Here is a 15,546-nt window from a genome sequence, read left to right as displayed (position 1 = left end):
ACTACAATCAGAGGACCTGCTGAATGGTGGGAAGTACAGGGGGCTGCAAGACATAGGGGAAAATGCTATTGTTGTCCTGGGAAGAAGCCAGTTGCAACTTCTATGGGTGATCAAGAAAGAGTAATATGTGGACAGGCAGAGAAATCTAGATGATGGTGGTAGTGATTCCAGGGTTTCCAAGAACCCTGTCAGGTCAGGGCTTTGTCTCTTGGCATGTGCCTAGTTTCCCCAGTTTCAAAATGTAAGAAATCATACCTGCCCTGGAAATTCTGGAACTTTAGGCTGCTTGCAGTTTATCTGACATTGTCTGTTGATGTTTAGAAAGCAAAGTGTTGGGATTTTATGGGGTCCATTTTTTAGCATAGAGATGCATATCATTTTCCTAGGATAGAGGGTCTGGAGCAAGTGGGTAGTTTACTTTGATTCAAGGTAGTAAAGTCTTCCTTAAAAGTGCTCATAAGGGACTGGCTGAGTGGCTCGTTCGTTAGGAGTTGGCTTGGGAGTGCGAGCTCTGAGCAGCAGGGCCCCGGTTCGGATCCCACATAGTCCAGTGATGCTGTGCCCTCTACAGCTAAGATGGTGAACAACAGCTTGACTGGGAGCTAGGCTGCTGTGAGTCGCCAGCGACGGCGTAGGCTGCAGTGGGGCTGCAATGGGCTGCCGCAAGCTACCCTTAGTGGCCTGCAGCCAGCGTGAGTGGCCGGCAGCCGGTCTGAGCTGCTGTGAGCTGCCGTGAGCTGCTGTGAGCCACCGTGAGTGGCCGTCCAATGGCCGGCAACCAATCTGCCTCAGCTGGGAAGAGCACAATGATCACAATACCAACATGGGCCAGTGAAGTGATGTCCTCTATAACTAGACTGAGGAACAAAAGGACAGCAACTTGTCTGTTCCCCTTCCCTAATTCCCCAGTGCTGTTCCCCTCCCCCAATTCCCCAATAAAATCTTTAAAAAAAAAGTGCTCATAAATATCGTATGATCTATATCTGTTAGAATTAGATCCAACTGCTAGAAATAGACAACAGAAATAACATAGAGGTTTATTTTCTCTCATATAAAATAAGTCCAGATACCCAGAAGAAATTCGGAGCTCATCTATAGGCCTCTAGCTTCCATGACCCGACATGGTTTCTAGAGCACCAGCCATCACATCTATGTTCTAAACAGGAGAAGAAAGAAGGGGTAAGGATGAAAAGAGAGCTTCCTGATGGAATCCATTTCATTTAAAGGAGCCTCACATAATGACTTCATTAACTTTTATTGGTCATCCTTAGTTGCAAGGGAAGCTGAGATATGTATTATTCTAGCTGGGCACATTTGTTACCCAGGATATATTGGGCAGGCAACAAGCAGGCTCTGCCATATCACCTACCAGCAGCAGCCTCTGATGCTTAGATGGAAAGAATATTGCTTTAGAACCTAGACATGACTACATTTGAATCCTGGCTTCATTGCTTTTTAGCTGTGTGACAATGGTGATTTATTTTGATTTTCTGAATCGGTTTCCATAGCCATAAAAATGAAGATACCAATTCTACCTGATGGTGCTGTTATAAAGAGTAGAGGGGACAGTTCATGTAAAGCTCTCAGCACAGTGCCTGACATTTGAACAGTAAGTGCTCAATAAATGTTGGTGTCCTTCTTTCCTGTGCATTAAAATGGATTATTTTCCTGCATGGAGGCTTTGACCTCTAGGTCCTCAGCTGCAGCCCTTCGTGCAGATTCCCTGGCAAAGTGCCTAGCAGGATGACAATCATATTTCTATAACTACAATAACAGCAACAATAAGATGGTGCACAAATCCTGACATACTGAAGAAAGGTATAGAAATACATGGTGACTTGAACTGGAATTGTGTCCTGCCCCCGCTGCACCAGGCACTGTGCTAGGTGTTCTAACAAATCATCTCATTTAACCCTCTCTATGCCAGACACCATTTGTCCTCTGCCTAGATCCTTGGGTCTCTTACTATAGCGATGCTTCCAATAGCTGGCACCTGTGATTCTTGTCAGAGGTCTGCCTGAGGGCTCCTGGGGCCACTTCACCCACAACACAGAGCAGTTGAGTATCTGGAGTTTACTGCACTCAATGGCCTTCAGCCAGTGAGCGACCAGTACAGAAGCACGAAAGCCCAGCTCACCTGGGAGAGGTGGGACCAACTGATCTGTAACATCCTCCTGAGTGCCCTGGAGGATCAGGCTGTGAAACTATCTTGCTTGGACTTTTCCTGTCCCTGCCTTATTCCCCATCTCCCGTGGTGGGAGCATGTCCAAAATAAAGCACCTGCACATGACTCTACCTCTCAGGACACAGACCTGTTAACAACTCTCTTCCCATTTTACAGAAGGAAAACTGAAGTTTAAACAGGTCAAGTAATTTGCCTGAGGTTACACAACTAGCAAGGCAATAGAATGGTGATTTGAACCCAGGTTTGCCTAGCAGCACCCCAAAATTGTACCTTCTAGCTGCATATCTTCTCTGATTGGTGGCCCTGGACCTGCAGGGATAAAGTTCCAAGGACTCTGATGTGCTGAATTCCTCAACCAACCTGCTGGGCAGGTGGGGTCTCATTGTTTCCAAGGGGCACTGCTGAACGCATCCAAGTTAAGTCCTCAATGAAGGGTCATCAAGAGTGTCCTGAAACCCCAACTCTTTTGTTGCCGTTTGGTCCTCTTCAGTTTGGGGAGGGGCCAGTGGAGTCACTGGAGAGGACATGGCGTGCATTTGCCAGGCCAGCTGGAGTAGCCAAGTTGCCAGGCCAGCCGGAGTAGCCAAGTTGCCAGGCCAGCCTGAGTAGCCTGGTGGTCTGAGGGTACAGAGGCAGTGGCATTCGTGCCTCACAGCCAGTCCCTGCTGTGTCCTCTCCCAGTGCACTCTGCACCTGGCCTGGCATGCAGCGTCTATCCTGCCCAGAAAATTGGGCTCACTACTCAGTGTATTGTTTCCAAGCCATTTTGGCTTTGTCTCTGAAAGAGCCCTGGGCCTTGTCACTTCCAAAGAGCTTATAAACTCATTTCTTCCCCTGCCCTGGGCTTGAGACTCTCAACACAATGTCCACTGAGGGAGCCTGGGAAAAATAAAATTAGCAATAATTCAATAATTATAAAAAGTCCTCATTATCTGAGAACCCTTGATATGAGAAGAAAAAAAAAGGCTATCTGATAGTGAATCCACTTAAAACATTGATCAAAAATTATGGTACATAGTAAAAAACCCCAAAAGTCCAAAACACAACAAAACCATTGTTTGTGATTTTGCCTAGAAAATGAAACATTTTATAAAAATTTTTATAAAAATAAATTTATTTTCTGTTGAACAACCTTTAGGTCATCATACCAAGTCTCAGCTAATTCTTAAAGAATGAATAACATTTTTTATTAGTTTCAGGTGTACAAAACAACATAGTGATTAGATATTTATATACCTCACAAAGTGATAACCCCAATAAGTTTATCACCCATTTTTTTTTTTTTTCAAAGATTTTTATTGGGGAATTGGGGGAATGGGAACAGTGCTGGGGAATGGGGGAAGGGGAACAGACAAGTTGCTGTCGTTTTGTTCTTCAGTCTAGTTGTGGAGGACGTTGCTTCACTGGACCAAGTTGGCACCATCCTTGCGCTCTTCCCGGGGGAAGCAGATCAGTTGCCAGCTTCTGGACGGCCGCTCACTGTGGCTGCTGGCCGCTCACGCTGCCTGCTGGCTACACACGGTAGCCCATGGCAACCCACTGCCACAGGGGCTGCAGCCTACACCGTCGCCGGTGACTCACAGCAGCCCAGCTCCAGGTCGAGCTGTTGTTCAGCATCTTAGCTGTGGAGGGCAGTGTCACTGGCCCTCATATGTGGGTTCTGAACCAGGGCCCTCTGGCATCCCAAGCCAGTTCTTAACCATCGCGCCACTCGGCCGGCCCTCACCCATAACATTTTTTTACATGTGAAAAATTTCCAAAAAGATTACATGATTACCTGATACTAAATTCTTCACATTTAACGTTTGTAGCACAATCCCCCCCCCCAAAAGTAATTTTACAGAATACTGGAGGTTTTTTTTAAATCATTTTCCCCAAGAGCCCCTTGCTATTCAAATTGTTTTCTTTGAAACCTCACTAGCCTTGCTCTTTTCTCTCTATTCGGTAACTGGCTATCTCTGTCCATACTCCTTGGTCAGTGGCTTAACTGACTGAATTGAGCAGTCTCCAATATCACTTTCATTAATCTCATGAAATCCCTCATTTATTGCAAGGTTTGCAACTTAATTTTGCTGTCCATTTGCATTGTATTTGCAAATATGGTCAGATATAGTGGGCATCAGACAATCAGGAAGGGGCAGACCTTTCTCTTCTGGTAGGAAGGAATGCTCATATTAATTGTAAGGAGATTTGGAGTAGGAGCCAGTTTTTTGGTTTTTTATTTTTTTGTTTTTTTTTCTTTTAAGTGGTGAGAGGGCAGTTTGTTAGAAGAGATAGTACACTTCAAAGAAATAGAAGTGGGCCTGAGCAGCGGGCCCGAGTAGTAGAGAATGGCTCAAGAGCCATCGGAACCAGTTTTTTAAGTACTATACTTGAGCAGTGAATATTTATGTGATATGAAACCTTTTGCTTTTCGGAGCCACTCTGTTTTTCAGGCATTTGCATAATGAGTATTCAGATAACAGGGCCCTCTCTATGTATCTGTACAGTGTTTAAAAGCTTATAAAGCGCCATTGACATTTCCTTTGGTCCTCACAGCTGTCTGGTGAGGAACCATCATCTTTTAGATGACCTTTGTGTGACCCATAAAGGTTCAGTGACTTGCCCAAGGTCCCATAGATGCTTAAGAAGCACAGCCACGCTGGAACCCAGGTCTGTTGGTTGTCAGTCCTGACTCTTTCTCTCGCTCATTCACGGTGCTCGTTTACCCAAGACGGGAACGGAAGTACCGTTTTTTAGAAAGAAATTAGATATTTCTAAAAGATTCATCAAGGTTAGCATAGTAGGAAAAAAATAAAAACATCATTAGAATCCCTTGAATTAATTTTAAGGTTTACTACTATATTGATTTTAAATTACATATTGTGGTGGGTTGTAATTTTTTGGTGCTTACATTCTCTGGAAATTCTTTCTCTGGCCTGGGCAGACAGCAGAGCAAGAACAGATCCTGAATGGAGGCCTGGAATGCACAGACACCCCTGATTCTGTCTTGGTCTCTTCCACTTATTAAGAATCTGACATACAGCACTCTTTAGACCTAGCTCCATATCCAAGTTAAAAAGCCCCATTAGCAAAGCTCATTTCTAACTTTGCCAAAACCAAAGTTAGCTACTCTGCTTACAGAAAGAAGAGTCCGCTGTCAGCCAGAAACTCTCTCTGGTCCAGAACGGTTATTTGGTTCACCTTGGCAACATCATTTCAATTAGGGTCAACAACCCTCTTAATTATGCACTATTCCTTAAGCAACAAGGTAAATGCTTCATTCATCAGAATTTTATCTCCTACTTATACTGCTAAGAGTCCCTTTGGTCTACTCCACTCGAATTATCAACAAGAATAAATCTGCGAGTTCAATATCACTGCAGAGCCGCCCTCCATTCATCAGGGCTCATTTTATTAGTCTCCTGCAGCTTGGAGCTGCCAGGAAGTAGGCAGTCTGATGCCATTGAAGGCCGAAATGTCACAACTGGCCTCGCAAGCCCAGTGGCCAGGCAGGCTCCAAGGCAGGTCAGTGGGAAAGGGGGTGGCCCTTGGGAGGGTCCTGGAGGGAGGCCGAGGTGGAAGGAGCCAGTCTCTCTTCTTCTGATTACTTCTAGCAGGTAAAGCCTTCTCTCCCCCATTTCCTTCCAAGGATGTAACCAGGGAGGTCAAGTACTCCCAAGAATGATCCTGTTTATTCCTCTTCCTCTAAAGCACTGGCTCCCACATGCTGGCCTTGGACCGAGGAGGACTGAGGGATTATTGCAGGAGGTCCAGACAGCTATGAGTGCATCACACTATTTTTCAAATGTTTCCAGATGCCTCTAGGAGGAAGCAAAATGAAAATTCATTAAAGAGCTACAGAATTCATAACAGTTGTATCAGCAGCCTTTTGCGGGGCATCTTCTCAGCCTCCAAGGACTTTTTTCTGAGGATTAACTTCCTCATCCCAGTAAAACTAGCTCCTAGCCCTTGTTTGTAACACCTGAGTCCGCTTCTTCTCAGCTAGTTGGACCTGGGCGGGTGCCTGGCCCATGCCTAGCTGATCAGAGTCTCCCTTTTAGAACTTGAAATTGGACTTCAACGACAGCCTTTGGGTGCAGGTGACTGGTCTAGAGGTACTATGAACTGGGGACTCTGGGGCACCATCACCTTCCTGTTTTAAGCACGGAAAGTGGGTAGTTTGGGGGAGAAGTGTTGCAAACAAACACACAGAGAGAAGCAGAAACTGGGGCAGTCACAGCTGGATCCCGACCACTCTCCAGCCCCGGCTTTCTCCTTCCAGAGACTTGGATGTTTCTAGCTGTCCCAGGAATCCTTCCAATACATTTAAAATTGATCAAGGTAACTTCAACCAAAGAAATGTTGACAAAATAAATAGTGAGTTCTTGATATTATGTATTTTCTCATACAATACATATTAAATAAAACTGTTATTATATAGGGATCCCAATTTTTCTATATTCTAAAGGTGCCTTAATTCTTAATAGGAATATTTTAGAAAGATGGTGGTCTTTGCTTTGCTTGAAAATTCTCTACAGAAGGAGATGCATCATTTATAGGACAAAATTCATTCATAGCGCTTAGCTCAGCATCCTTCACAGACTTCATGCTCAACAGTGGTTAGGAATTCTCTTCTTTACCACCCATAGACTCATGACCAATACTCACAACGACCAGGTCCAGAAATACCTTTCCAAAGGCTATTCTATGTGTATTGAACTGTCATAATCGGAGCACGTCCTCTCACCTTAAAGATCTTTGCAACAGCAGTGCACGGCCCTGCTTTTAGGAGCAGGAGGTGCAAGTGCAGGATTGGTTGTGGGTGTTAGTTGGTCTCAAAGCATCATCTGGAGAATGTGTTCACTAAAAATCTTCAGTTCCCACCTGAGACCCATGGGATAGAAGCTCCAGGGGAGGAACCTGAGGGTCTGCATCTTTAATAGCCCCAGGTGATTCTCATCATCAGGGAAGTGTGGAAGACACTGGTCTATGGAGATTATAAAGCCCTATCTCTAAGTGGACAAGCCACAGGTCTGAGGAGATGTCTTAGGTGCAAAATATATATCATGTTTTTTAACCTTGGGGATTTTTTGTTTTCACAATTACCCAACATCCAATTGCCCACCTTTTTTCTCCCTAACAGTACTGATATTTTCATTCCATTTTATTCTTCTTCCCCACAAAGCCAGAATGTTTCTGGGAAGTTGACCACCCAGGTTCAAGGGTAAACCCTGATGAAATCAAGCCATTTGGTACATTTAACTTCCTGGTTCAAGCATGGGCATGTGATCCAAGCTGGTCTTATCAAGAGGGATTTCAGGACTGTTGCTTGGGAGGGATGATGCAGTATAAGGATGTGAGGCCTGGAACTGCTGCAGCTATTTTGCTACCATGAGAGAAATAGCTTTCAGATGACTTTGACCATGTGGACAGTAGAATGGAAAAGAGAAAAGAATCCAAGTCCTCACTGACATTAGTAAGGTGCCAACGCCTCACCTTATCTCTGTACTTTCCATTTGCGGGGATCAAAGGTCCTTAGCTCTACCCCCTTCACTCTCACAGTGCTTTGCTCACAATTCTCATGTCCTAGTTAGCTATTTATGGGACTCCATTCCTAGACTGTACATCCTCAGCTTAAAGGATCTTCATTGTTTTAGTCACTGAGTTGAGTATTTGGAACTTGCAGCAAAGAGTGCTAATAAGTATACTTCAGAATATCTTTTTACAAACCAGTACGTTTATCTTATGTATTGATTAAAATTGATCAAAGCATGAAATCCTTGGCCTGATCCCTAAACAAGGAGGAATGATTTTGAATGTCAGCACAGTGATTTGGGTTAGAAAGAAGGAAAACTTTTCTTCCCATGAAGGTTGTGAGGTATTTAAAGGAATCATCCAGGGAGGTTTTAAGAGTTTCCTATTTTTGAGATTAAAAAAAAAAAAAGCAAAATTTCTAGGATAATTTCAGTGTTGTCCTGCAGAGCAGTAGAAGGGTAGATTAATTATCCTCACTTAGGATCTCTTCCGCTCCATGATTTCATAAAAACATCCAAACTTTATTCTGGACAAGGTTCCTGATTTCAGTTATGAAATTCATCATCCCAGCTCTGCTAGAGTTACTCGAATGACACTTCACAAACATTCGCAGGGGCAGACCCACCCAGAGACCTTCTAAGCTGCTGAGGAATGAAAGAGTTCATTCTCTCCTTCATCGTGACTGGCCCGATGTGTCACTTGGCTAGCCAGGAATATTTTTATTGCAAACTATGCTGTTTCCACTGACCACAGTTCCAAAGCTGTTAAGAAAAAAAAACAAATGAAAAAAACAACACCCCACTAATATTCTGGTTTGTTTGATTTTTCTGATGTGGACTTGATGAGGCAGACATTATTCCATAGTCTTAAATCTTTCCCACTAAAACATCCCACAGCATCCAAAGCCTGCTCTTTTATACAATGAATATAGCAGTAGAGATAACTTTGCCAAGAAAAAGATTTTGTTGCTTTTTCTATTCAGGCTTCAACAAGGACCAGAGTGCTCTTAGCATGTTGGTGAGACAGCACTGAGGGCCTAGCCCCAACTTTATTCATTCATTTATTATGTATTATTTACTTATCACGTGAGGCATGGGGTACTCAGAGTTGAACCAGACAGTCCACACCACTGATAATCTCACAGTCTAGGAAGGGAGTGCCACAAACTGCCAACCAGGATGTGAGCCGACTGAGCAGAGCGCTGGGGGGAAGGAAGGGGATGAGGTAAGGAAGCGCCAGGGTGAGGTTACGGAGAGGAGGCCAACCTGCGTGGCTCCCAGCAGACCTGGGTAGCTGAAGGAAACTGAAAGTAACTCTTGTCTGAGAGTTAAAGGCTTTTAGTCCTAACTCTGCTGTTTTTGACCTTAGACCAGTTAGTGAAATTAACCAAACTTGTTTCCTCAACATTCAAGCAGAGCTTATACACCTTCCTCACAGAGTTTGTGAACCTGCTTTGTAAATCATCAAGTGTTGCTGCAGGTGGGCTACCCTTGTGAGGCTAGGAGGAGACAGCACCAAGTTCCATCTTCCATGAAGAGAATGTGGGCCGAGGGCAAGGGCCGAATAAGGGCAGTGAACTTATGGAGAGGTCTGACAACCAGGAGCAAGCTTCAAGAATATAGACTGTTCCTGGTCTCTCCTTTCAGCTTAGAATAGCAGAAAATGCAGGCTCACTAGGGATGGGAGTCAAAAATAAAATTTCCAGGGCAGGCCGAGTGGCGCGATGGTTAAGAACTGGCTTGGGACGCCAGAGGGCCCCGGTTTGGATCCCACATATGAGGGCCAGTGACACTGTCCGTTCCCTTCCCCCAATTCCCCAGGACTGTTCCCATCCCCCCAACTCCCCAATAAAAAATAAATAAATAAATAAATAAATAAATAAAATTTCCAATCCCATCTCCCTGGCCTAGCAAAAGATTCAATTTGTCTGCTTGGTTGTTTTCCCACTCTCTGAAAGCTCAGTAATATTTGACCAACCAGGCGACATCACCATGGATACATGAACTTGTCAGGCACGTCCGTAGGCAGAACAACACAAGGATCCAGGATGCCTGGCTCCATGGGCTGATTTCAGACACTAGGAAGGCCTCCCTCGATCAGTTACTTTCTCCAAGTCCCTCAGGGCTTGCTTTGCACATGTTTTGGACATGTTCACTAGTGTATACATTTTATTTAATGAGGATAAAGACTTTTGTTCTCTAATTTGCTATAAGGGCTAAGATTCCATTGTCCCCAGGGAGAGAAAAATGTGGTGTTCAAAAAGAGATGGAAATAATGTATGTAGTGTCCTTTGAGAAGGAAGTTGGTACCTGGAAGCAGGTGAGAAGAGGGCCCAGAAGTACTCAGTGTTTGAGAACCCAGAGAAGGACCCCATGGCACAAAGAGAAAGGAGCGGAAAGGCTGTTACCAAAATGTTTGTCTCTTTACGGTCTTCTCTATTGGTCCTATTAATGGTGTCTGAAATTTGTGGTTGCCACATTTCTTCTAGAATAATGGCACTAATAGCTCAATTTTCAAAATAGGGAAAACACGAATTTTGAGAAATATTGGGATTAATTTTGATCTTTACCTAAATTTTGGAGCAGATTATTTGGTAGAGGTCTGTGAAACTCTTTCAAAAGAAAGTAGTGATCTTGAGTTACAAGCATAGGCCCCATTAGGAATTTATAGCCTTTAGCCCATTTCTTTCCAGGCAAATGCTGTATGCAAAGGAGGCAATGAATAAATATTTGTTAAATAAATGAAGGCAGATTTTAGGTGGTCAATAATAATAAAAATATAACCTAAAATGGATAATTAACATCAGAAAGAAAAAATATTAGAGAAACAGAAAAAATAGATAAAGCAAGAAAAAACAAAAATAAATATTTTAGTGTTTGGGATGGATGAATAATATGCAAATAAACATGAGATTTAGCTCCAAAATGAAAGAATCATTGTTAGACTCTCTTATTTTCTTAATGTTTGGCAAAAAAATCAAAGCAAAACAAACACACGGAAACATAGAATTGTGCCTGAATAAATGTTTTTTAATTTTTCTTATGGCACTATATTCTAGGTGAAATTTATCGCATGAAAATTGTATTTTACAAGGAACAGAAAGCAACACAATATGTTCCAATATACAGAACCATTCTTCAAATAGGCCTTTAAATACTGATTCTGTATAAAAGCTGAAGACTTGCTATTGAATCATAACTCAGTTAGGACATTTTTGCAGGGAACTATTAAAATACAGACCAGACAAATTTCTTTAGAGACCCTAAGGGAAATAAATAAATACTGTCCTTCGGTGCAGCTTCCTCCAATATTAGATGTAAAGATGGAGGTCTGAATCATAGAGCACTAAATGTCTATAGTCTGTATTTGTGATGAGGGAGAGAGCTGAATGCTTTAGATACCAGACATGCAAAGCAAAACCTTAGAAATTTGATTTAAAAAATTCCCACCTAGACAAGTATTGTGGTATAGAAAAATAAGAGCGCAAGGTATCATTCAGAGAGACTGGGTTTTAAAACTTAGTTCAACAATAACTATGTGACCTCCTTGGCTGAGTTGCTAATTTTGCTCAACCTCAGGATTCTATTTGGATTCTATTGGCCAAAATGTGGATAATATACTTTTTTTTTTTCAGCATCCAAAAGCTTTTTCATAACAAGGCAGGATCTAGGGTTAGCATTTGTAGTCACGGCTGGCCCTTCAGCCTCCGGCCCACTGGGACGTCCGGCCCTTAGAGCGCACATCGGGTTTGGTGTGGCTGTGCGGGATTCTGGGGGCCTTGCCGAAATGCCTATACACCTCTCAGTCCTTGCGAGGACCAGACAGCAGGACGTGCCACAGCCCTTGTGGGAGCCCAGGGCCTGCTCGTCGAAGGTGAGGATCTTGCTCCCAGCCTTGAGGATGCGGCTCCGGGCACGGCTGCGCTCGTGAAGTGCACACACCTTCAGTTTGGGGACCTCCTGGACGCGCACGTCATTGGTTATAGTCCCTACAACCATAGCAGTTTTGCCCTCCCGGCCAGGAAGCTTCATCTTCCTGATCATCCGGGAAAGGAACAAAGGTGGCAGGTTGGTGCGACTCAGAAACAATATCTTCAGCACCGCCTGGTTGAAGGTGGGGTTCGTTCATCTGGCCAAACCAGCTTGACCAACAGCCTTAGGTTGATGTCCTGCCTCTTGGGCTCCTTGCACCGAAACTTTTGGTCTTTGTTGAGACAGACGTTGACTCCCATGACGGCGCCCCCTGCTCCACCGGGTCTGGAAAGAGCTAATATATCTTATTTTAAGGTTCAGTGAAAATTAGATGACATAGTGTATTAGTTACTATTAGTTTCAGCTACAAGTAGCAAAACAAAGCAAAACAGCAGTGGCTCAAATAAGAGAGAAGATTATTTCTGGCTTATATTCTACACCAGGTACCAGGCTCCTTCTAGCTGGTAGCTGTACTATATGATGGCTTCCATTTTTAAGATCACCTCACAGTCCAAAACGGCTGCTGCAGCTGGAGCATTACCTTCATATATGAGCAGGCAGGTAGGAAGCAGAAAGAGAGAGGGACACATTACTTCCTTTTAAAAATATTTTTACTTATATCCCTTTGGCCAGAATTATGTGACATAGTCTCACCTAACTTGAAGGGAAAATGAGAAATACCATCTTTATTCAGGGAAGTCCAGTGCCAGATTTAACAAAAAAAATACAGGATACCCAGTTAAATTAGAATTTTGGATAACTGATAATTTTTTAGTTTGTCTCATTCGGAGTTTGAGATATACTCTTAATATGAACATTTTTATTGTTTATCTGGAATTCAAATTTAACTGAGAGTCCTGTATTTTATCTGGCAACGCTAGCCCAATTAAAAACAAAGGGTCCTGGGCTGGCCGAGTGGCGCGATGGTTAAGAACTGGCTTGGGACGCCAGAGGGCCCCGGTTCGGATCCCACATATGAGGGCCAGTGACACTGCCCTCTACAGCTAAGATGCTGAACAGCAGCTCAACCTGGAGCTGGGTTGCCGGGAGTCGCCGACGGCGTAGGCTGCAGCCCCTGCTGCAGTGGGTTGCCATGGGCTACCGTGTGTGGCCAGCAGCTACCGTGTGTGGCCAGCAGCCAGCGTGAGCGGCCAGCAGCCGCAGTGAGCAGCTGTCCAGAAGCCGGCGACTGATCTGCTTCACCAGGGAAGAGCGCAATGATGGTGCCAACTTGGGCCAGTGAAGCAACGTCCTCCACAACTAGACTGAAGAGCAAGATGACAGCAACTTGTTTGTTCCCCTTCCCCTGATTCCCCAGCACTGTTCCCCTCCCCCAATTCCCCAATAAAATCTTTAAAAAAAAACAAAAAAAACAAAGGGTTCCATTACTGAGTTAGGGGGAAAGAACAAATATTGGGGACAGCCAGCAGTCTTTGCCCAGGGGCATGTGTGGAAGTATGTTCACAGAGCGGGCCTCCAATAAATATTGGTCTTCTCTCCCTTCCTCCTTGGAGGCAACACAGAGCCAGAGGGCAGTCACAGGGATAATTGGTAGTAGAGCCAAAATTTGTTTTTGAAATAGAACTTTGAGGCTAGTTTAAGCACATGAAATCACATAACCTTGGTTAAGTCATCAGAGATCTGTGCCCTATACATAAAAGGGATAATTTTGGCCTAAAAATTAACAAAGCACTATCCTTTTTAACCACAAAAATAGTCTGTCTCATCTCTGCAGAAGGTTCATTTCTAAGCACACCTGTAAGCTGCTGGATCCACCCACTGAGTTGGCTGCAAGGGAGGAAGGGAGGCCTCAGGGTGTGTGTGTGTGGGGGGGAGGGGCGGGAGGAGAGAGGGTATTCAGTCTGTTGCTTACCTACTCCATTGCACATATTTTCACTGTAGCATAGCTCATGTGAGATTCTTCTTTCTGACGTTAGTTAAGCAAATGTTTCAGCTTCTTCTTAAGGACACTCCAAGTTCCTGACCATAAAACCACGTCATCATCATAACGGAAGAAACCCCCAAATGCTGTGGCAGAGAGAGCATGAGTTCGTTTCAATTAATAGTAGAAGTAAATTATTTGGTTTTAAGGTAAAATAAAGTGGAACTAGGACACAGTCATGTTTTGCAACATTTAGAATTAGAATTTGCTTTGTCTAAATATTGTTCTTAACAGTAATAGTGTGTTACAGGATTTGACAAATAATTATTTTCCTGTAGTCCACTTTGAGAATGGCAAATTCATCCTGTGCTTAAGTTTTCAGATTGGCTATAGCTCTTGAACTGGTCTTTCTGCTGCCACTCTTTTTGTCTCCCCGCAAATCCATTCTTTTTTTTTTTTAAAGATTTTTATTGGGGAATTGGGGGGATGGGAACAGCGCTGGGGAATTGGGGGAAGGGGAACAGACAAGTTGCTGCCGTTTTGTTCTTCAGTCTAGTTGTGGAGGACGTTGCCCCACTGGTCCAAGTTGGCACCATCATTGCGCTCTTTCCGGGCGAGGCAGATCAGTCGCCGGCTTCTGGACGGTGGTCCACTGCGGCTGCTGGCCGCCCACGCTGGCTGCTGGCTACACACAGTAGCTCATGGCAACCCACTGCCACAGGGCCTGCAGCCCACGCCATCACCGACAACTCACGGCAGCCCAGCTCCAGGTCCAGTCGTTGCTCAGCATCTTAGCTATAGAGGGCAGTGTCACTGGCCCTCACATGTGGGATCCGAACCTGGGCCCTCTGGCATCCCAAGCCAGTTCCTAACCATCGTGCCACTCGGCCGGCCCTGTTTATTCTTTAACTACCACACTGTAGTGGGTTGAATGGTGGTCCCCAAAAGATATGTCTGCATACTAACCCCTGGGACCTGTGAATATTACCTTAAAAAAAAAAGTAAATATTCCTTTATAGGGCAAAAATATGTGATTAAATTAAGGACCTAGACAGGCGGAAACTATGTTAGATTATCCAGGTGTGACCTAGATGCAATCACATGCACCCTTATAGGACAGACACAGAAAAGAACAGACACATAGAGAAAAAGAGGAGGCAACGTGATCATGGAGGTAGAGATTAGAGTGATGTGCGCACAAGCCAAAGAATGCGGGAGCCCCCAGAAGCTGGAAGATTCAATGGACAGATTCACCCCAGAGCCTTCAGGGGGAGTATGGCCCTGCCACCTTGATTATGGACTTCCGGCTTCCAGAAGTGTGAGGGAACACATTTCTGTTGATTCAAGCCACCCAGTTTGTGGTAATTTGTTACAGCAGCCACAGGAAATGAAGGCACTTGCCATGACTATTCTAAGCCTGCTGGCTCTTTTTGTCATTCAAGGCTCAGTTGAAATGCCACCTCCTCAGATGTGTCTCTAATCACTAAGGTCTTAAGTCAGCCCCTTGAACTCCTCAGTCATTCTTTGGGTATTTCCAGAAGGAGGGAGTGATCAAGTAATTACATGATACTACTAGAAACAATAAGTATTGAGAGCTGAGGAAATGAGGCAAAAAGAAGGTAAATAACTTGTCCATGTGGCATACTAAGTGGAGGCGCCAGGGACTAAATCCATGCCATCTGACGCCAGAGCTCGTGCCCTTTCTCACCAAGCTGCACTGCCTCTTAGCAGAGTGAGCAGATACTGCCTATGGTTGTTTAAGCAGCATAGAGTATATTCTCTGATCTTTTAACATACTTAAAAAATTGCAGAGGCCCTTGCTGCATTTATCCCTCTTACCTTCCTCTCTAACAATCTCATCCCTCCTGCCATGCTTTTACACAGAAGCAGAGGAAGCATAAGTGGAAAATGATCACTAACTTAAACCCACATAAAGTAGCCATTTTGAAGGATGAAGATAGCAAAACAAGGCCAATGGCTATTAAACCATC

At 44.2% G+C, this 15,546-nt stretch overlaps 1 pseudogene; it reads right to left on the bottom strand.

The window, feature by feature from the left end:
* Positions 1 to 11,374: 11,374 nt before the first annotated feature.
* Positions 11,375 to 11,933, bottom strand: LOC109382778 (60S ribosomal protein L18 pseudogene; annotated as a pseudogene).
* Between the last annotated feature and the right edge of the window lie 3,613 nt (positions 11,934 to 15,546).

The sequence above is a fragment of the Hipposideros armiger genome, unplaced genomic scaffold (genome assembly GCF_001890085.2).
Source record: "Hipposideros armiger isolate ML-2016 unplaced genomic scaffold, ASM189008v1 scaffold_70, whole genome shotgun sequence".
NCBI classification, from domain to species: domain Eukaryota; kingdom Metazoa; phylum Chordata; class Mammalia; order Chiroptera; family Hipposideridae; genus Hipposideros; species Hipposideros armiger.
This window is presented reverse-complemented; position numbering and strand designations above follow the sequence as displayed.